Below are 21169 nucleotides of genomic sequence, written 5' to 3'. Positions count from 1 at the left end.
TGCATAGAAAGGACATGCAGACTCCAGCCTAGTCTCATCTGATTCGCTTTAAAATGAAATTCTGGTAAAGATGTTCATACATGTAAAGATTTGAAAACTAAGGATACTTCCCATGTTGTGAGATTTTTTTGTGTTTTAAAGCAGACCAAGCCCAGCTGTCAAAGTGAGATGATGAAGCTATCTCCTCCCACAGCTAACCCAAAGCACTCCCCCGTCCCCTTGTCCTATCAGCACACAGGTGGGAGGGGATACGGATAATCAACCAATCCCTTTTTTGCGACAATCGTGACACATATGTGATGTCATTTTCCCTATGAATAAGCCGGTTTGCATGAGAGCTGGACTTCTTCCAATAATTCTGAGATGCGACCTGCTGCTGAAACCTGGAGAAACATCCCAGCAGAGGGGCCCAAGTCTTGCGTTGGAGACAGGAGCCAGGAGACATAGTAGCTGATTGGGACCCCTTGGAGGAAAGAGAGGAGACCCTTGACTGACCCCCTTGTCTGTCTCAGTGGTGTGGTATGATGCCCAGTCCAGACCTCTCCTGTAAGTAGAACTACCCCAAAGCCATAATTGTGTAGGGCCCATATTCTTCAAGCATTGTTTTAGTTAGTTCCCAATGGAAAATATCCTGTCTGTGTAGATCCCTAACATATTTATCAAAGTATATCAATTAATTGCCCCTATTGAGTTCACAGGATCTTTATTGTTGGCATTCAAAACCACCAATCTTTTCCCAGTGTGTTTTGAACCAGTGTAGACATAAAGAACTGCCAAAAGAGTTGATCCCAAACCCTGCTTCCACGTGTGGGCGCAGAGGGTAAAAATGAAATTCCCCATTGATCCGCTTCATGTTAATATCAGAAGTGGGAAGCCAAGTAGTGCCTGTGCATATGCAAGGTGCAAAAACTAAATTGCCCCTGTGTACCCACTGTGCTCTGGAAAACAAATTTCCTATTTGCATTTTTTGTCTTACATTGCATCTGTGATTCCAACCCAAAACCAACCTTCTTTTCTGATTAAAAACCCCAAAGGCCTGTGTGTTATTGTTAGATGTAGCAAATAAAATGTTCCCATTGCCTTTCTGTTTCCCATATTGGTTCTGTGATCAAGTGTCCAAAAATCCAATTTTCCCATTCTGTTCTGACTAAAACCCCAAACCCCTGCCTGCTCTTTAAGTGCGGCAAAACACATTTCCATTGCTTTTCTTCCTTTCAAATTGTTTCTGTGAATAAGACCCCAAATCCGATTTTCCCATTGTGTTCCCACTCCCTGCCACTGCCGTCCATTGAAAGGAATCAAGTCTAATTGATGTTTGGAGGGTGGGGGTTGCTGGGAGAAAGCTTAACCAAATCTGCTATCACGGAGTGTGTTGAACTGTTCTTTTCTTGTATTGATGGGTGATTTAAAAGGAATTAATTTTGTGACAGCATATCTCTGTTAGTGCCTCTACGGAAGTCCTTTTGTTCTTGTGTTGCCACAACATTGGTGGCTGATGTGATCTTTGGCTAAATAAATTAATAAATATATTCATAACACACCAGCCTGGTTCCTAGCTCATTGTGGCAACGGGTATTTGTGGGGGTTATGTATGAGAGGGGTTGGAGGCCTTATCAAAAAGAACATGAAATGAATTAAAGCGCTTAATTGTGCACCACATTCTTTGAGGGTGACTGTGTAATAAACCGTGAAAAAACTGGGGGTTCATGCTGTAATTGGCAGAGAGGTTTCACTCGTGACAGTGCAGCTGTAGTAGATTATTAATTGAAGGTGGATTGCACTTTAGTGGGTAGAAAGTTGTATTGCATTGTGAAGGCGCCACCCAAACCGGTACCCTGGGTTTCAGGGCAATGTGTGTAGATAAAAGTAATCATTGACATTGCAAATACAAACTAAGCAGGAACAGTGTTGAGATGTTGCCCTTGCATAGAGAACATAGTAGGTGCAGAACACATTTCATAATGAGCACCGTAGAATCAATCTGGCCAAGAAGCACCTTCTATCCAAATTGTTTATTAAAGGTGAATGGGTAGAAAAGGAGCATGAAATGTGTCAATCTAGAATGATACAGGAGGTTACCTCTGTAAATGTGGATATGTGGCAAGATAATGGCCTGTTACATCGGGCCCTGACAGACTTTTATATGACACAAACCACCAGAGATGAGCAAATTAAAATGGCTCAGCTCACAATGTATATGTACTTCCACCTGATGATCATGGAAGAAAAATACCAGGCTAGCGTAGCCTTTGTGCATAACCAATCTGAGCTTTTGGATTAAGCAGGGAGAGAGTTGAAGCAAGCAGAGGAAAAAGTGCAACATAGTCCAAATTCTGTGTTGAAATTGGAAAACAATATTCAGCAGCTAAAAGATGAGTTGGTGACACAGCAACAAGCGAATTTAGAGTGGGAGTCCCAGTGTTCTGCACTGAGAGAGGAACATCAAGAAGTTGTTGAAAATCTGAGAAAGTCAACAAAAATGAAGTGAGCAAGTGGTGCACAATAGAGCATGTTTAGAGAACATTTTTGCTTTTCAAATGCAGATTAAGCAACTGAAAGATGAGAACAGTAAGTTGATTGTTAGGGAGGTCGATTCCCAGGTGGAAATTCGATCAGATGAGCTAAAATCTAAGCACTCTGAAACAGCAGATAGAGCATTTCAGTGAAGAGAATAGTAAATTGTGTCCGGAGAAGTGCCCTGTGTCAGGAAGTGTGCCAGTTAAGGAAGAACGTAGAGAAAAGTGAGTGATGTTCTCAGGTACTGACTGACATGAGGATAGAAAATGAAAAAATAATGGGACATGTGAGGCAAGCAGAATTTGACCTACAGCAGGAAACACAGGCCAACAATGCACACAGTGAGGAGATTAGTCTTCTGCAAAAGAAGAGATCTGAGTATGCCCAGATAATACAAGCCTCCCAGAAGGAAAATTAGTCCCTTTGTGAGGAGAGCAAGGGACTCTGTGACCATGTAGTGGCACAAAACCAACAAAGTAATAGGAGCTACTCAAGCCCTGCTAGCAGAGCTGAAAGTTCTGGCCTCTATATATCAACAAGAGATCGGGGCCGAGAAGAACAAATTGGAGAGATTGGAGAAGCAGATGGCTAGCTACAAACAGGCTTTGAGGCACCCCAAACAGTTGTATGGAAGGGCACCCTCCGACCACGCTGTGATGGCCTCCTTGCCAGGGACCTCAAGCCAACTCACCACATTATATGCACATGGTGCTGCTAACTTCATGCCTGCCGGTTTGCAAGAAAAGGGAAACCTGAGGCTTCTGGACTCCATTAGGTCTAGAATAACTGACCTAGAAGGCCAGTCCCTCTCAGATATTGAGGGATATTCATCTTTATCCAGATTTAATCCTGTAAGTGCCATGGGTATTTCCCCCCAGTGCCAGGGCCCTTTTTGGTATGTGGCCATTCAATGCCTTGTAACATTTCTGTTACTTGAGATATCTCGACCAAATTTGGCTCCTTTTTTCCCCAAATGTAGGTGGTCATAACGCCACCCAGGAATCCTAGGTTGCTGTAGGGGGGTGAGAAAAAATAAGCAAAAAGGGTGAAAATTTACGTTTTTTCAAAAAATGGCAATAAAATGATGTACAAGCCTGTGGGTTTGTCCTTGTAAGAGCTAGGAACAAATGGTTTGCTGTGCTGAGTTCCCCAATTTCCTGGCTTTCAAGAACAGGTTGAGTGGAAACGAGTAAAAAATATTTTGATGTGGTTATCAACTGTTTTGTCAGAGGTGGGCGATTTTGGCCATTTTTGCCAATTGGACATGCATGGACGGAATGGAAGAAAAGGGTAGGGAAGCCGAATTGGAGGACAGAAAGGCATATATTTCTGAAAAGTAGACAAAATTCCAAGTTTAGGAAGGGGTGATTTGCGTAGGTCAGGCAACAACTAGGTTGGGGAAAATGCCATAGATTGGGGGGGAAAAGCGGGAACATGACTGAAAAAAGGTATGTGTTGGACATGGTTGGCTTGTTACGCAATGGCTTCTATGAATTTTGAGAAAAGCAATGCTCCGCTACATTCCCCCGACTCTTGCAGTTACGAAAGCACACATATTTTGTAGTGTTTTACAAAACGAGCAATATCACAAGCCAAATACTGAGCCATGGTACAGGAGTTTTATGCTCACGGCCTGAACAGACGCACTTAGCATGTGTAAATCGGGAAAACCAATGTGGTGAGGAACGGCAAGCATCCATTTTTTGAAAGAGCACAGGCAGACCTTTTGAAGGGTAGGTGCCTTGTGCAGGTTACATAAGTGTATGGTGCCTAAAGCACCGACTAAATGTAGGTCACATTTGGGAAATGAAAGGGTTGTGTGACAAAGGGCACCAGAAAATGTTATGAAAACCACACAATCACAACAAATGTTATACCTTCCTGCGTTCCCACAAGTGTCCCGATGAAAACGGTACCTCACATGTGTGGGTGCACCTACCTGGGCGCCAAGGGGAAAGCCTAAAACACAGGTAACCCCAAGTCTGTGTCGACACCTGAATTTGACACCCTCTCCCGACAAGCACACCATACAGATATGGGCCTCGGGTGTCCAAGCCACCAAGGAAAACCGGGAACCCCATGCATTTTTTCCGAAAAGAGGACACCCGTCGGAATCTGCAGAGGTATGCTTTGTGCAAGATCGGCCCAGAATGTATTACCCAGAAGCCCTGGCAAAGTCTGAAATGTGCAGAAAAAACCCACATTGTTCACTTTGTCGGGGGTTCTGGGTAAAACATTCTGGTCCGCTTCGCGCAAGTGGGACCTCTGTGGATTCCTACTGGTGCCCTCTTTTCAGAAATGCACGGGGTTCCAAGTTTTCCTTGGTGGCTTGGACACCCTATGCCCAAATCTGTAGGTTATCTTCCCCAAACACTTTTGTGGTTAGCAGTGGGTTAGCCGTTTCCCTTTGCGACTAGATTGGTGATCCCACACATGTGAGGTACCGTTTTCATTGGGACACCTCTGGTAACACGGGAAGGTATGACATCTGTTGTTGGCGGCATGTTTCGGTGTTTGAGCAGAGTGAAATGTCTGAAAATTGTGTTTTTTGCCCCCAAATTTGGAATGTGCCAGAGGTTGTGGGTAGTAGATTCTGGGCCAATTTGCGCAAGGCAGACCTCTGTGGATTCCCACGGGTGTCCTCTTTTGGGAAATGCATGTGGTTCCCTTTTTTCCTTGCTGGCTTCGACACCCTAGGCCCAAATCTGTAGGTTGCCCACATGAACAAAATGGGCTGCGCCGAAAGGCTTTGGGTTACCAGCGGGTTACCCTTTTCCTTTTGCACCCCCAGTAGGCGCACCCACACATGTGAGGTACTGTTTTTGCCGGGACACCTGTGGGAATGCGAGAAGGTATGACATCTGTTGTTGGTGACGTGTTTCGGTGAGTGGAAACGGGGAAATGTCTCTGAAATTGGCTAGAAATGAAGACAATTCTCAGACATTTCGCTCTGGCCACCCACCGAAACACACCGCCAACAACACATGGCCTACCTTCCCACATCCCCACATGTGTCCCGACGAAAACGGCTGCTGCAGTGATTTTACTTTGTTTCATGGCGACGTGCTTTATGCACAACGACGTGAAACTGAAGGTAATCCCAGCACCCTGGCAGTGAGGGGGGCCCTCCCCCTCAAATAGCCCGGGGGTTGGATTACTGTTTTGTGTGATCCCTGCTTTGCAGGGATCTCAAAAAAAAAAAAAAAAAAGGTGCCAAAAAGGACGAGCCATCTCATCCTTGGCACTGCGTATGCAATTCCAATGACGAGATATCTCGTCCTTGGCACTTAAGGGGTTAAAAATACCATAGCAGATACGTCTGACCATGAGGACTTCTATGATGCGAAGATCAGGGAGTTAGACCGCAGAAACGTACGTTACAAAGGGACCATCTGGTCCGCTTTGCAGACCGAGAAGAGCCACAATCCAGGCCTCAAAAGAGTATTTTGAAATCATTCACACATTCAGGGAGGTGGGGGGGAATTCTCTACCACATCCGGAAGAAGGGATGACGAAGATGAGTACTCCCCTGTGCAAAAAGGGGAGCCCAAGGGAAGTGACAGAGAGAGCCCACGGTACCACAAGGGAGAAGAGACCAGACCCTGTTATTCTGGGAGGGATTCCCAGTCTCATGGAGGCCTGGAGCGCCTAGAGGACAGGGAGTGCACCACCAATAGTAGCAGCTCTGAGTCAGAGGGTGAGTGGACTCAGGTGCAGCAGAAAAAAGAAGGCTGCCAAACAGAAGGGAGGTCTTGTAAAAGACCCAATTCGGCAAATAAAAGCCATCAGCAGCTTTATGGCACCATATCCCAAAAATGCCAAATACTCAGTATGGGAGCATTTAGAATTGTATGACTAGATGATGACCTCATTTGGCATCACAAATTACCACAATTCTATGGAGTTTGTCAAATGGACATTCTCCCCGAAATACTCCAGCTTCTTTGCAGGGCTGGACGATCAAGATCACAAAAGATGGTCCACCTATAAGGCAGCCATCTTAAAGCATTTCTCTGTGCACAGGAATCCTCAGGAGGCCCGCAAAGTGGCTTACAACCTGCAGTGCGGAGAAGATCGGGCACCTAGAGAGTTTGTGCAAGAACTGAAGCAGGCATGTTCCCAGACCTCTAGATGGGTGCGCACAAATAGCCGGGAGTTCATTAATACTTATTTCCATGCACTCCCGAAATACATAATAACCCAACTGGTTAGGGACTTGCATGAACGTAGGACCCTGGATTGGGTGGTGGAACAGGCCACCCGGATTTATGCAGTCCAAAAGCCATCTGAGAAACCCCCCCCCCCCCCCAAAAACTCCAAACCGTCAAACATCCCCACTGCTGCAAAGGTGGCAGAGGTGAAAAATACCCCCATTTTGGACTTGGAAATGGGAGGGCCTAAAAATATTCCTCCCACTAATCAGCAGAATGAGAGGCAGAGGAGACCCTCTGATAAAATGCAATCGGTGGTAGCCAGGCAGGGTATCCAACCAACTCTTCACCTGACCCTGCCACCTATATCAGCCTGAGATGCAAGGGTAACAGGCCCATCTTGGGGTATGTATGGACTCTCCTGGCACAAGGGAGGGGTCCAATCAGGTAAGTACTGCCACAGGAAACCTCCCTCAAAACTCCCCTCAGGAGGTGAGAAATACTCGACCCTCCAACTTAAGCTTCTTTCCCAGATACCTTCCAAACCCCAATTTCCAGAACAATCCTCCTTTCTCTCCCTAGAGGAAACTTCCTTTCTCATCCGAGAAAAACCTCTGAACATGAACATGAATTTCCTACCCGCCGAAAAGCTGGAACCTAGGGAACAGAGGGTAAGTAGGAGAAATCAAGGGCCGTAGAGAACCCACTTTGTGGAGGAAGTCTGAGTCATCCCATTTGAAGGGGAAGAATCCCTAGAGGATCCAGGGAAGAAAATCTTCTCTTTTAGGGATGGAGGGACCCCTCCCAAGGACAAATGGGACCCCAAAGACCCTAACATAGACTGGGTAAGTGTGGAGACTGACCCAGGGCAACCAATTTTTAAACCCCAACAATGTCACCCAGATGACTCTGAAAGCAATGATGGATGCCCCCACCCCAAAAAAATGGTTTGGGCAACTGTTTCCAGGAAAAGAGAGGCAGCAAAGAATCAAGGGAAAAAGGGGATTCCCCAATCCCACAGATATATGGGTGCCAAATTTTCTTTACAGATTCCCGGTCTCTGACACAGAAAACTGTCCAACATCACACGGTGTCAGAGTTCAAAATAAAGAATTAACTGTCAAGCTGGCACAAAATGCACATTTTCTTTGTCCCCTTGAAGAGAGGGAAGGGAGATTTTCTGCCTCCACCAAGGTACAGGGACAATGTGCATTATCAGCGCTGGTGGATACTGGATCCCAAGCCATCTTTCTGTCCAAAAAGGAATTGACCAAATGAATTCAGGAAGGGGGGAGAGTCACCAAATTCCCATCACACCTCTTCCTGGACAACTCCAAAACTTTGATGGAAAATATATTTCTATCGAAGGGACTGCGAATCTGGAGATCAAAATTGGGCGACATAGGATGAAACACCCGGTAATAGTCGTCACTCCAGAGGGCACACCTTGTCTACTGGGGAATTACCTCCTCCTGTGGTTATCACCCCTGATTGACTGTGTGCACAAGATACTCTGGAGTCAGACTAACCAGCCAATCAAATCAAAACAGAGTACGAATTATGTGAGTTTAAATGTCACATGCCACCTGATTGAACAACGGTCTGATCAAACAGAATTTCACTTCAGGAACAATCAAGTCCCAGACGTCACTGTCATCTCTGTAGGAGAACAAACTGGTGATGGGAACCCTTCTCCATTTTTGAGAATTAACCTTCCTCCCATTTTTAAGTGGCATTCCACACTGGAAGGAAATACTCTGAAATTCTATACTGATTCACAATCTGAAGAAAACCAAAATCCCATAATAAAAGATGATGAAAAACCAGCTCAAAGTTTGCCTGACCTCCAGAAAAAGGGTGAATAGCTGTTTTACCCCATTCAGGTAAATGAGTAGGGGAGCCTGTTCTCACCATAGTATGCCTGAATAATGGAAACCGCTTCATCAGTGAAGCATTATTCAGGAAACTCCAAAAAGATCAGACCAGTAAGTTAATTGATAAGTGGGAAATGAGCCTGGATAAACCAAATTCCATTGGCGACAAAAGCATAGAACATAATTGTTGGATTGTGAGAGATGCCCCCTCCGGCTTTTACTTAGGCACTGACATTCTCAATCGATTTGCAATTCATTTGAACCTATTAAATACAAAGCCTTGTCCCAACTGGGGGGGAACCCCATGGGCTTCGACAACACTAAGAAAGCATTTTGGGTAGGTCAATTGCTACCATATGTGGTTCAAATGGGAGAAGAGGTCACCTTCCCATGACCGGTATGACAATTCACAATTCCCCTAAAAATTCAGCAAGGACAGAACCTCAAAAACAAGGATGCTTATTTAAATTTGAATTATCACCTCCAACAGCAAGGTTTGCATTTACATACGACACCCCTAGTTGACCTAGAACATGACACCATTTGAATATTGGTGGATAACAGTGACCCTAGAAGTATCACTTTGGGCGCAGATGCCTTTATTGGAATGGCGGTTGATGCCCAACATTATTCTATTGACATAGGTAATGAGGTCATGGGACCAATTCCAAATGACTGTTACAATTGTGACAACGATATCCCTCCGGAAAAGATTTTCACCCGGCAAGGGGGGAATGTCTTGGTGTACTCTTCCTGCCCTTATGGTGGGGAAGAGGTAACCTGTGACATCAGGAAGGATGAGGTGGTATTTCAAGTCAACAGTGACTACCTCCCCTCCTTAAAACCTTATGTCCAGGCCAACACCATGACAAGAGATATCCCCACTCAACTGGAGGATACAGCCGAAATTGCAAAATCTGAGGTATTTCCAGGATTTAAGCAGATATTTGAGGAACAAATCAATCTCGCTAATGCTTGTGAGGATGAGGAGCAGAAGCTGAAACAGGTGTTTTGGGATTTTCAGGAGATCTTTGCCATGGATTCGTAGGACTGTGGGGGCACACAAATACATTCAACCTCCATACCAACGTACCCTGAGATGGATCCCGTATTTGTGAAGCAATACCGGTTGACTTTCGCGTCTGTGGAGTCACTCACAGAGATTATAAAAAACGTAGAATCCTGTGGGATAATTTGTCCAGTCCACAGGGCCTTTTTAATAACCCAGTACTGGGGATACTCGAACACAATGGCCAATGGAGACTTTGCGCAGATCTTATGGAGTTAAATAAATGGTCCACATGTCAAGATGGCCCCTTCTCTACATCGACCAGGGACTGGCCCAGATCCAAGGGTCAAAGGTGTATACCGCCATTGACCTGAGCAACGGTTACTGGACAGTACCTGCGAGTAGGGAAGACCAGTACAAGCTTGCGTTTACCTTCGGGGCAGCAATACACGTGGACCCAAACCCATCTTTGGATACGTAAACTCTGGCAACAAATTTAACATCTTCCTGCATAAGGACATGCCCGCCTGGGTGAAAGGGGAAACCTAGCCTATGTAGATGATGTTTTAATCAAGAGCTCAACTGTGGATGAACACATAGTTGAAATACGCTATGTTCTGAGCCAGTTGCAGAAAGCCAGAGCAAAACTGTATTTTCGGAAGGCTCAGTGGCTCAGTGGGAAGGAGCTCCCTGACTTTGGTGTGACTGTGTAATAAACCGCGACAAAACTGGGGGTTCATGCCGTGTTTGGTAGGCAGAGTCCTGAAAGTCAGCCAAACCTTGCGCTAAGGGGCTCTTCTTGTTTTGGCCATATCTAACCTCCATAGGAAAGCCTTGCATGGACAGAATCCAGGTGTCATCACGGCTTGATATTCTTGCCAAATAAGCGGAGGTCAATCTTGGCAGTTGAACCCGTTGTGTAGCCGACAAGTTCTTTCTGCCAATCTACCCTTCGGAGGGACTCAGAAATACCCCCTGAAGGATCTATTAACCAAAGGATGGATGGACGCCACAGGAACCGCCAGCCTGCAAAGGAAATAAGAATTAGTAACAGCCAATCGACAGTAATAGCCCAATATAGGAAGTCACAACCTGCAAAGCTAGCAAGAATCAGTAAGGGGAACCGTGAGTCGTCTAACCTAAAAGAACACCAACAATATTAGACACTAATCATGGATATAGCTAAAGTACTGAATGAAGAGTAACATGGAACACTTTTACCATCTGTATGTTTCTTGCAGGGTCATGAAGAAAAGAAAAATGAAATCCAAGGTAAGTCCGGAAAACCCTAACACCTGCCGGCACAAGGGCGCCTGTTATTCACAATCCCAGTGTCCGTGTAAAAGGAGTTCAGTGATCCACCTACCCACCGCCGGCACTAGGACGCCTAATCAACAGCACAAAGTGTCTCTAGTTCAGCACGCCAGGAGGTACAGAAGTCCGCGGGAAGCACAGTGCAGGTAAGGAAGGGACAAGGGTGAGGCAGCAGCAGGTCGATAAGAAGTCCGTGGGTCAAAACCTAGTAGAAGAACAGATGACAGAATCACGAAGCAGAGGAATGTCGATGAGCAGTCCGAGGTCAAAAACAGGTTCAAAACCAGGAGACAAAAATGGGCAATCCAAAGGAATCTAGTAAGCAAGCCGGCGTCGCAAGAATACAAAAATCCAGGAGCGCAAAAGCAAGGCAATTGAATACAAATTCAGAAGCGAAGTGCCAAGTTTGAACGGTCCATTAATACTCCAAACACCAGTCATGTGATCCCCCACAACTGGGCTCAACGTGAAAAGACACGTGAACCCAACAACGCACAGCATCCGCGTTGCCATGACAACCCCCAGTGCTTTCGGAATGACTGAAACCGTACCTTATGAATACGGGTACACCTAACGTAGGGAGGTGCTCTATTTCCATGACGGTTAAGGCGGATATGTGGGGAAACAGCAGGTGTAACGGGTCTCGCTACTTGGCACAGGGCTCCGGACTAGTTCGGATCCCGGATCCCTTTGAGTTTGCTGACACCATGAAGTAATTCTGGTAGAGAGTTTTCACTCATAACAGTGCAGCTGTAGCATATTATTCATTGAATGTGGATTGCACTTTAGTGGGTAGAAAGTTGTATTGCATTGTGAAGCCGCCATCCAGACCTGTACCCTGCGTTTGAGGGTGGTGTGTGTAGATAAAAGTAATCATTGATTGACATTGCCAATACAAACTAAGCAGGAACAGGGTTGAGATGTTGCCCTTCCACAGAGAACATAGTAGGTGCAGAACACATTTCATAATGAGCACCGTATCAATCTGGCCAAGAAGCACCTTCTATCCAAAATGTTTATTAAAGGTGAATGGGTAGAAAAGGAGCATGAAATGTGTCAATCTAGAATGATACAGGAGGTTACTTCTGTAAATGTTGATATGTGGCAGGATAATGCCCTGTTACATCGGGCCCTGACAGACTTTTATATGACACAAACCACCAGAGATGAGCAAATTAAAATGGCTCAGCTCACAGTCTATATGTACTTCCACCTGATGAACATGGAAGAAAAATACCAGGCTAGCGTAGCCTCTGTGCAAAACCAATCTGAGCTTTCGGATCAAGCAGGGAGAGAGTTGAAGCAAGCAGAGGAAAAAGTGCAACAGAGTCAAAATTCTTGAGTTAAAATTGGAAAACATTATTAAGCAGCTAAAAGAGGAGTTAGTGACACAGCAACAAGCAAATTTAGAGTGCGAGTCCCAGTTATCTGCACTGAGAGGAACATCAAGAAGTTGTTGAAAATCTGAGACAGTCAACAAAAAGTAAGTGAGCAAGTGGTGCACAATAGAGCCTGTTTAGAGGACATTTTTGCCTTTCAAATGCAGATTAAGCAACTGAAAGATGTGAACAGTCAGTTTATCATTAGGGAGGCCGATTTCCAGGTGGAATTCGATCAGATGCACCAAAATCTAAGCACTCTGGAACAGCAGATAGAGCATTTCAGTGAAGAGAATAGTAAATTATGTCAGGAGAAAGGTGCCCTGTGTCAGGAAGTGTGCCAGTTAAGGAAGGACATGGAGAAAAGGGAGTGATGTTCTCAGGAACTGACTGACATGAGGATAGAAAATGAAAAATGAATGGGACATGTGAGGCAAGCAGAATTTTACCCTAGAGCAGGCAACACAGGCAGAAAATGCACTAAGTGAGGAGATTAGTCTCCTGCAAAAGGAGAGATCTGACTATGCCCAGATAATACAAGCCTCACAGAAGGAAAATGAGTCCCTTTGTGAGGATAGCAAGGGACTCCATGATCAAGTAGTGGCACAAAACAAGCAAAGTAATAGAAGTTACTCAAGCCCTGCAAGCAGGGCTCAAAGCTCTGGCCTCTATATATCAACAAGAGATAGGGGCTGAGAAGAAGAAATCGGAGAGATTGGAGAAGCAAATGGCAAAATAAAAACGGGCTTTGAGGCACCCCAAACAGTTGTATGGAAGGGCACCCCCCGACCACAGTGTGATGACCTCCTTACCAGGGACCTCAAGCCAACTCACCACATTATATGCACATGGTGCTTCTAACTTCATGCCTGCCAGTTTGCAAGAACAGGGAAACATGAGGCGCTGCACTCAATTAGGGCTAGTATAACTGAGCCAGAAGGCCAGTCCCTATTGGATATTGATGTATATTCATCTTTATCCAGATTTAAAAATACCGTAGCAGATAGGTCTGACCATGAGGACTTCTATGATGAGAAGATCAGGGAGTTAGACTGTCAGAAACATAAGTTACAAAGGAACCACCTGGTCCCCTTTGCAGACAGAGACGAACCAGAGTCCAGGCCTCAAAAGAGTATTTTGAAAACATTCACACATTCAGGGAGGTGGGGGAATTCTCTACCACATCCTGAAGAAGGGATGAAGAAGATGAGTACTCCCCTGTGCAAAAAGGGGAGTCCAAGGGAAGTGACCTACAGAGCCCACGGTTTTACAGGGGAGAAGAGACCAGATCCTGTCATTCTGGGAGGGATTCACAGTCTCATGGAGGCAGGGAGCGCCTATAAGACGGAGTGGACCACCAATAGTAGCAGCTCTGAGTCAGAGGGCGAGTGGACTCGGAAGAAGTCTGCCAAACAGAAGGGAGGTCTTGTAAAAGACCCAATTCGGCAAATAAAAGCCATCAGAAGCTTTGACACCATATCACAAAAATGCCAAATACTCAGTATGGGAGCATTTAGAACTGTATGACCAGATGATGATGTCATTTGGCTTAAAAATTAACCACAATTCTATGGAGTTTGTCAAATGGACATTCTCCCCGGAATACTCCAGCTTCTTTGCAGGGCTGGAGGATCAATATAACCAAAGATGGTCCACCTATAAGGCAGCCATCTTAAAGCATTTCTCTGTGCACAGGAGGCCCACAAAGTGGCTTATAACTTGCAGTGTGGAGAAGATCAGTCACCTAGAGAGTTTGTGCAAGAACTGAAGCAGACATTTGCCCAGACTTCTAGACGGGTGTGCATAAATAGCCAGGAGTTCATTTATACTTATTTCCATACACTCCTAAAATAAATAATAACACAACCGGTCAGGCACTTCCATGAACGTAGGACCCTGATTGGGTGGTGGAACAGGCCACCCGGATTCATGAAGTCCAAATGCCATCTGAGAATAAAAAATAAAAAAAAGTCAAACACCCCCACTGCTGCAAAGGTGGCAGAGGTGAAAATTACCCCCATGTTGGACTTGGAAATGGGGGGGGGCTAAAAATATTCCTCGCACTAAATGAGAGGCAGAGGAGACCCTCTGATCAAAGACAATTGGGTGGTAGCCAGGCAGGTTATCCAACCAACTCTTCATCCGTCCCTGCCACCTATATCAGCGCAAGATACCAGGGTAACAGGCTCATATTGGGGTATGTATGGACTCCCCTGGCACAAGGGGGGGGGTGTCCAATCAGGTAAGTACTGCCCCAGGAAACCTTCTTCAAATGTCCCCTCAGGAGGGACATTTCCAACGTAAGTTTTTTCCCAGATACCCTCCAAACCTGAATTTCCAGAACAATCCTCCTCTCTCTCCCTGCTTTCAGGACAATAGCTCCCCAAATCAGGGAGAAGGCAAACCAAGGATGGAGGGTTATCAGGGAAACTCTCAATACCCGAGCTACTCTGCGAGAAGGGCCAGCTACCCTTTCCGAGAGCAGTAGAGGTATGAATCTAGACCCCTCTACCAACCAGAGAGGATGTCTCAACTGGAGCGCCAGGTCCAAAATTTGACTCAAGACCTGGGTTGCATGTTGAGGGCTCCTCAGAGCCCTCAAATGAACATGGCTGCCCTGAACAGCTCAAAACCCAGGTCTGGTGCACGGAGCAATGACTGAGAGAAATCCCCAATAACCAACAGGTTCCAGAGGAGGGAGTCCAGGGGGATGCAAGGCCCTAGAGGAAACTTCCTTTCTCACCTAAGAAAAACCCCTAGAAACCTCTGAACCTGAACATGAATTTCCTACCCCCGAAAAGCTGGTACCTAGGGAACAGAGGTTAAGTAGGAGAAATCCAGGGCCAAAGAAAACCCACTTTGTAGAGGAAGTCTGAGTCATCCCGTTTGAAGGGGAAGAATCCCTAGAGGATCCATGGAAGAAAATCTTCTCTTTTAGGGATGGAGGGACCCCTCCCAAGGACAAATGGGTCCCAAAGACCCTAACATAGACTGGGTAAGTGTGGAGACGGACCCAGGAAAACCAATTCTTAAACCCCTACAATGTCACCCAGATGACTCTGAAAGCAATGAGGGACCCTCTCCTCCCCCCCCAACACTGGCTTGGGCAACTGTTTCCAGGGAAAGGGAGGCAGCAAAGAATCACTGTGCTCAAGACAACTGTCTCGAGGACAATAGTCTAAAGGCCCAAGACAACTTGGAGGCGTACCTTACTTCCCCACACAGTCTATAAGGAAGACACTTACCAGGGGATACCCACAGCTTATGTGGATGGGTGCTCCTACCATCTTGATAATCACTGGGAAAAGGGAACTCGTGGCTGGTGTTGGGAATGCCTGGGTGAATGATGCCCCAGAGACCTCTGCTGGGTACAAAATAGATCCCCAAAGTAGTCAGGTAGCCGAGTTGATGGTGGTACATCAAGCCATCCTCACTGCCGTGCAACACAACTCAAAGAACTGGTCATAACCACTGATTCAGATTATGTTATGAATGGGTTCATGAAGCACCAGATTAATTGGAAAAATCAAGGCATGCTGTGTGCGAATAACAAAATGCCCAAGCATGTGAAATTAATCCAAGCAATTGATGATCTGGTCAACTCTAATGAGATGACCATCTACTGGAAAAAGATCAAAGGTCACTCCAAAATAGAGGGAGCAGACAAAACTGGAAATGACTTGGCTGACCAGTTGGTCAAAAACCAGAGCCATCCACGGAGATCTCATAGAAACTGAATCCCTTTTGGGAGCAATCCAGGTCAATGCTGGCACCAGGTCACAAACACATGCCCAAAATGAACTCTCAACTTCTCAATGACCAACCCAGATTGTATCGGGAAAGAGGTTCTCCGGGTGTTGACGTTCTCCAAAATGTTCCGGATACAAGATGGTTTGTTGTTATGGAGATCCATCTCTGGCTCTGACCAGTGGGTGGTACCTACCACAGTCTGAAGCCTGATGTTAAGTCACGCCCATGACGTGGCCACTGCCGGTCATAGGGGGTTTCACACAACTTTAGAAATCTTGTGAGAGGTCGCATATGGCCACACATGGGTCAGGACCTCAACCTACAATTGAAGGGGTGTCTTGTCTGTGCTCAGTTTCAGACAAGTTCCCTCACACACTAAGCTCCCCTAGAGAAAGGGGGAATGACACTGCCTTGGTCAGACTTGCAAGTCGATTTCATTGGGCCGTGATTCACTCCTCTAGGGGGAAAAAGTACATGTTGACCGTGACATGCTTGTTTACCAAGTGGGTGGAATGTCTCCCGGCCCCAAATTGCAAGGCAGACACAACTGCTGCCCTCATGATCAATCGCCTCGTCTCACATTTTGGCCTTCCCCAAAGGATTGAGTCAGACTGAGGAAGTCATTTTACCAGTGAGGTGATGACAAAGATGTGGGAGATAGTCGGTGTAAAGAGACCTCCACATTGCCTACCTCCCAGTCTCAAGTGGGGGAGTTGAGAAGTACAATAAAACGATTATGGGTTTCTTGAAGTTTGTGGCGGACTCCGGCTCTAGTTGGGACATCCGATTACCACTTGTTCTGATGACTATTAAGTCTGCACCATCTTCTGCGACAAAAATGTCACCATTCGAGCTCATAACTGGATGAAAAATGGTGCTACCTCAGCATCTGCTCTACAGAACTCCTGACCAATGCGTCCACGACCCATGAGTACATTGAGACTTTACAAAAACACAGTCAGCACGCTTTTGCTTATGCTCAGCGAAATCTGGAAAAGTCGGCAGAGAGTACCAAGTAGGAGACGGGGGTCTACCTGTACAATTTCCAAAAGAACCAGACCAAAGAGTGGATGTTCCTCCCCTCCAAGCTCGGCATTTTTGAAATTATAGATAACATCTCACCAGTTGCCGATAAGATCTGCATCCCTAAAGGAGAACAGACGGAAGAGGAATGGGTTCATATCAATCAGTTAAAAAGCTATCATCCCAGACAGAACTTGCGACTGATTGAAAAACCCAGTGAGGGGAGAGCACAGGAACCATCTGAAGAATAAAGGATAAGAACAGGAACCCTGATGGAGAAAATAACACATTTACAGGGAGTAGAACAACTTATACTGATTATGAAGTTATTAAATGTAAGTGTCATTATCCGACACTGTGATGCTATGCAAAGTCATGTGTATCTTGTTGTTTTGTTGTCAATTTGCACGTCAATTCCGGGGGAAAATAGTACTGTGCGAAATACTTAACCTCTCTTTTATTCTTGGCAGATTGAATAACTCCTTGCATTTACAGGCCGGAGGTGGAGCTGCCGGAAAGGGAGGGGCCCAGGACCAAAAATCTGAAAAGTGGAGTGCAGACCAGAGCGCCACTCCCTCAGGACCAGGAAAAGAGCAGACGTGCTTTAAAGGAGATTCCTGGAATGAACCCAGGCTACAAGGAAACGGACACCCCACACTCTCCTTGCTCTTCTGTCTGTCTCATTAATCAAAGAGCTGTAAGGGTGGACTTGTGGGGTGAAATAGCCCCTGAATGCCAGAACTCAAGAGGCCAGAGTCATTGATGTGCATGCCCCAAAATAAAAGGCCAGCACAGAAATTATGTCTGACATAAAGCCTATGGAACCCAAATCAAAAGGAAAGAAAGTGGGCCTAAAAATCTGAAGATGCTAAAATGTGCACAATGCATTTCATGAAGGGAAAGAAAGACACGTGGCAATGATATTTTGACAAATCCACGGAGAGCTGCGCAGATATTCAAGAAACCACAGTGCATTGTATCTTAAATGAAATACCAGATTGTGCTCCCAGCAGCTGCAGTGAAACGGAGCATTTTACATGTAAAATAAATAAAATAATGTAATTTTGTTTTCTGTCATCTAGATTAATAATATGCTCAGCTATATGCTTCCTAGTATTCAAAGTGTGCACATGGTTTCTGCCTATATCCAGCTCATCCACATGGACCATTTCAAAGCAACACGTATATTTTATTTTTGAAACTGTGTGCCTTATAATATGGCAATTAAAATGCATTTATGTACGGGTTTACAGGCTGTTTGCTGTAGGGTACATATACGGTCATTTCTTCAGATGTGAAACCGAACTCCAGGGCCTCCCTCTGTTACCCTGGAGATTTGTTGTCTTCAGCCATCAGTGGCCTTCCTTATAAATACAAGCAGGAATACTTTTGAGATCAGAAATGCGGTTAAGACCCGATAACGTCGGGTCTGGTCTGCAGCACTTGTGGTCACAAGTCCCATAAAAAGTGCATTATTGTGGCCATTAGACATTGAAGTGGGAGGAAAAATCTAAACACAGATCTCTATATGCTGACATCATGTGCCTAAAGAGGAGAAGTGAAACTTAAAAAAAAAGGTGGTGGCCCAGGAAATGTGGATTGAAACTGTACATTGATTTAAATGGGAGAGCATACATCACACAACAGTCATTCCAGGCTTTTATTAAAGGTGACAGTCAAACCCTTGTAACAATGCTAAAACGATTTTGGTGGGATAAATACAACTAAAGTTAGTAATGAAAAAGTGATTTGGGCCTTCCTGTGATTCCCAGAGATGTGAACAGTTGATAAAGCATGCCAATAATAATGAATATGATGCCCGTAAAGTGCCATATTTTTTAGTTGATATGGTTCCTGAGTAAGTAAAGAAAAACAGTATCTCTGCATAGAAAGGATGTGCAGACTTCAGACTAGTCTCATCCATCTGATTCGCTTTAAAATGTAGTTCTGGTAAATATGTTCATACATGTAAAGATTTGAAAATTAAGGGTACTTGCCATTTTGGGAGATTTTTGTGTTTTAAAGCAGACCGAGCCCAGCTTCAAAGTGAGATGATGAAGCTCTCTCCTCCCACAGCTAACCCAAAGCACTCCCCCCCCCCCCCCCCCCCCCTGACCCCCCCAATCCCCTTGTCCAATCAGCACACAGGTGGGAAGGGGTATGGATAATCAACCAAACCCTTTCACGAGAATCATGATACATATGTGATGTGATTTGCCCTATGAATAAACCAGTTTGCTTGAGAGCTGGACTTCTTCCAATAATTTGTAGAGGTGACTTGCTGCTGAAACATGGAGAAACATCCCAGCAGAGGGGCCTAAGTCTTGCATTGGAGACAGGATCCAGGAGACATAGAAGCTGATTGGGACCCCTTGGAGGTAAGAGAGGAAACCCTTGACTGACCCCCTTTGCTGTCCTAGCGGTGTGTTCTGATGCCCATTCCAGACTTCTCCTGTAAGTAGAACCACCCCAAAGCCATAATTGTGTAGGCCCCATATTCTTCCAGCATTGTTTTAGTGTAGATCCCCCTGCATATTTATAAAAGTAAATCAATTCACCTATTGAATTCATAGGATCTGTATTGTTTGCTTTAGAAACCAACAATCTTTTCCCAGTTTGTTTGAACCGGTATAGACATAAAGAACTGCCAAAAGAATTGATCTGAAACCCTGATTCCACGTGTGGGCGCAGGGGGTAAAAACAAAATTCCCCATTGATCCCCTTCATGTTAAATCAGAAGTGGGAATCCCAGTAGTGTCTCTGCGTATGCAAGGTGCAAAAACGAAATTGCTCCTGTGTACCCATTGTGCTCTGAAAAACAAATTTCCCATTTGCATGTTCTGTCTTTGCATCTGTGATTCCAACCCGAAACCAATTTCCCCCTTCTGTTTTTATAAAAACCCCAAAGCCCTGTGTGTTATTGTTAGGTGTAGCAAAAAACATTTTTCCCATTGCCTTTCTGTTTCCCATATTGGTTCTGTGATCAAATATCCCAAAATCAGATTATCCCATTCTGTTCTGACTAAAACCCCAAAGCCCTGCCTGCTCTTTTTAATTTTGTCAAAACGAATTTCCATTACTTTTCTTCCTTTCATATTGTTTCTGTAAATCAGACCTCAAATCTGATTTTTCCATTGTGTTCCCACCCCCTGCCACTGCCTTCCATTCAAAGGAATCGACCCTAATTGATGTTTGAGGGGTGAGGGTTGCTGGGAGAAAGCTTAACCAAATCTGCTATCACTGAGTGTGTTGAACTGTTCTTTTCTTGTATTGGTGGGTGATTTAAAAGGAATTAATCATGTCGGCATATTTCTATGCTAGTGGCTCTACGGAAGTCCTTTTGTATTGTATTGCCACAATAATGTAATCTATTTGTGACCTCTGGCTAAATAAATAAATGAATACATATATTCTTAATACACACCGGCCTGTTTCCTAGTCCATTGTAGCACCGGGTATTTGTTGGGGTTGTGTGCAAGACTGGTTGGAGGCCTTATCAAAAAGAACCGGAAATAAATAAAAGCACTTAATCGAGCACCACATTCATTGTGGGGGAAGGAGCTCCCTGATTTGGGTCTGACTGTGTAATAAACCATGACAAAACCCTCCTCTGACCTTTTCTGCAACCTCTTTGAGACTCTCTCTCTTTCCATTCTGCCCTCTGGCCCAACACACTCTGCAGGACACACTTTGGTTGTTCACATCACCTCAGATAGTCTCCTCTCACCACTCCTCTCTCTTGGACTGACCACTTTATACTCTCCTCCCTGAAACTCTCTATCACCCAGGTAACCCCCCCCCCAGCACTACCACCTACCTTCTCAGTCATTCGGCCCATGAAGCATGTGTGAGTGGAGCCTTTGCCTCTACTCTCTCTGCTCCTCCTACTCCTGTGGCTGACTCACACCCTGACACAGCCCTTTCTAATCTACATCTTTCTATTTCCAACACCCTAGACTTCCTTGTCCCTGTCATGAGAATCCGACTGAAGCCTACCTCCAAGTGTAACTCTTGGTATGATTCCAACCTCGCCATCCTGAAACACAAGTGCAGGGTGGCCGAGAGAAAGAGGAGGGCTTTCGGGTGCATCCTCTGACAAACTGGCCTGCCGCCTAATACAGACGCTCTGTCCTCTCCAAGAAGAGAGCACAC

At 45.3% G+C, this 21169-nt stretch overlaps 1 long non-coding RNA gene across 1 annotated transcript in view; it reads left to right on the top strand.

The window, feature by feature from the left end:
• LOC138582241 (uncharacterized) overlaps positions 1–20438 on the top strand; it is a 29211-nt gene extending 8773 nt beyond the window's left edge. Inside the window, exon 3 of the long non-coding RNA XR_011304992.1 lies at positions 17513–20438. This is a non-coding gene — a long non-coding RNA (uncharacterized lncRNA). The remainder of the gene's footprint in view (positions 1–17512) is intronic.
• The last annotated feature ends 731 nt before the right edge of the window (positions 20439–21169 follow it).

This window comes from Ambystoma mexicanum, chromosome 1p (assembly GCF_040938575.1).
Source record: "Ambystoma mexicanum isolate Mex_15411 chromosome 1p, UKY_AmexF1_1, whole genome shotgun sequence".
NCBI classification, from domain to species: Eukaryota; Metazoa; Chordata; class Amphibia; order Caudata; family Ambystomatidae; genus Ambystoma; species Ambystoma mexicanum.
Note: the sequence above shows the minus strand (reverse complement) of the source record. Positions and strands in the feature narration are given on the sequence as shown.